Source organism: Pristis pectinata, chromosome 23 (genome assembly GCF_009764475.1).
Source record: "Pristis pectinata isolate sPriPec2 chromosome 23, sPriPec2.1.pri, whole genome shotgun sequence".
In the NCBI taxonomy this organism is placed as follows: domain Eukaryota; kingdom Metazoa; phylum Chordata; class Chondrichthyes; order Rhinopristiformes; family Pristidae; genus Pristis; species Pristis pectinata.
Window position 1 is genome coordinate 34752458 of NC_067427.1, and position 2111 is coordinate 34754568.

The 2111-nt window shown below is 45.6% G+C and overlaps 1 non-coding gene across 1 annotated transcript; it reads left to right on the forward strand.

The window, feature by feature from the left end:
• Nucleotides 1-1539: 1539 nt before the first annotated feature.
• Nucleotides 1540-1703, forward strand: LOC127582326 (U1 spliceosomal RNA). The gene has a single exon (XR_007958101.1). It is a non-coding gene; the product is annotated as a U1 spliceosomal RNA (small nuclear RNA).
• The last annotated feature ends 408 nt before the right edge of the window (nucleotides 1704-2111 follow it).

The following is a 2111-nucleotide window of genomic DNA, read 5'->3' on the forward strand; positions in this document are numbered from 1 at the left end:
CATTTTCGGAATAGAAACTCCATATCTGTCACATACGTCGATGTGCCTCCATTGGCTTCGCCCTCAGCCTCCTCATCCACAAGTAAACAAATACATCTTGTGCAGTCCGTTTTCATAAGTGAAAAACTTCCGCCAGCCAACGTCCAACTGAATCCACTCTGCACCCAGTCCCCTGTAGTCAGAACCTCAGCCTGTCCTTCTGTTCCAGAGCAATATTCCCGTCTTTATCCCTGACCGGTCTCGTTACTCTTTACTCATCTTCACTGTGTTTTATTGTGTCTGTGGTCGAGGTTTGGATTCCCTCTTTGGTCACCTGTCAATCATTCATCTTCCACTGCATTCTCTGTATTCAGCCTCGTGTTCGATCGTGTTCAATTCCTGATAGTCTTCCTTCATTCTATGTCCGAAGGGCTACAGACCACGTTTTGGAAGGTGAGATTCCGTAAGGCAGCTCTGTACAAGCGGAGAGATGGACGATAGGCCGAATGATCCCTTTCTGTGTGGATTCCCCAAGATTCCCGTGATTGCATCATACACAGCAGAGAGCAATGGAGCACAGTCCTGTATGCTTTGCGGTGCACCTACCTTCAGTCCCCATGTGAGGTCTTCAAATTCTAGTTACCCGCAACTTCAATTACCCATCACACACCTAACTTGACCTTTCTGTCTGTGGACTCATGCGTCGTTATATCGAGGCACAACGCTCGCTTGAGGAACAACCCCTCATCTTCCGCCTGGCATGTTGCAGCCTTCCGGACTCAGCATCGAATTTTCCACCCTTTGGTAACCCGCCCTTTCCTCCTGTCTGTACCAGAACTGGCCATTTCAGTCTCTCGCCCATATGTTATTTTGGCTCCGTTTCTCTCTTTGCATTAATGTAGTCGAGCCAGATGGATATATTCAACAATACAATGTAAAATATACATTTTTTTATGTGCCACAGGAGGTCGTTCGGTGCCTGTTCGTCAGAGATATTTACTCTGTTCTCCCCGTTCATTCAACAACTTACTTACAAATGATAATGAACAGTTCTGATCATGGACTTTTCTCTGAAACGCTGACTATGTTTCTTTCTCCCCTGAGGTTGCCTGGGTTGTTCTTCTTTACGTCAAACTGAAACGAAGAAGGGCAGCTGACACCATCTGTAGTGCAGCCAATGAATCTAGAGGGAAATTTTATTCACCTATCTGGCCATTTGTACAGCTTGCAATGGCCTAACCGAGAGCCAGGCGGATATATTGTCAAATCCCGAGGGTTCATTAACTTACCAGTTCTTTCAATATAATTGCGTGAATGTCGGAGTCCTTTCAGTGTGGAAGGGCCAACAGCTCACGTTCTCATTCTGTGAAACTTAACCGGTATTTTTGCAAACACGTCAGGTAATGAATTATATTTTTATAATACAAGTACTTGGTTCAATTGCAATGAATCTGTCTGCCGGGATATAATGGTTGGTAAGTTAATTGTATAATATTCAGGTCAATAGAGCTGTACCAAGTAGTGACAGATGGGGTGTGTCCGGGTATCGCAGGGTCCAGTGTACTTATCTGGCAGGGGAGTGACTGTGATCACAAGGCTATTCTCCCTGGCTGAGGCTCATCCATTGCACTTCGCGTGCATGGACGTCTGCAATGTCCTCAACTGCGAGATATTAGTTTGCAAATATTTTTTGCATTGGGGAACCCCGTTCGCGCTTTCCTCTGATTTTCAGTCAACGTATATTGAATTTCTCCCCGCCTCCCTTTTGCCATTTCTAGTAAGCGAGATGGTCCAAATGCAAGTGAGCTTCTTCAGCCGAATAGACTGCCGATAAAACTGACCTGTCGCGATACTGTCTGCGGCCGGCATGAGATTCAAACATAAAGTCAACGTGTAACTCTCCTACACTCCTCTAATTCTGGCGAAGGCAGGCAAACCACTTCGAAAGGGATTGCAGCATAATGCGGAAGATTGCAAGATCAAAACTGTGTGCCATGTGCAGTTAACATAATTCAAAGCCGTCTGACGTGGGAATGGTTACTACGTCAAGAATGTGGTATGCAACCTGTTACTCTAACGCCACCTGGAAGAAAATGATCTGCATACAACAGGAAGCTGCTTGATCATGAGCT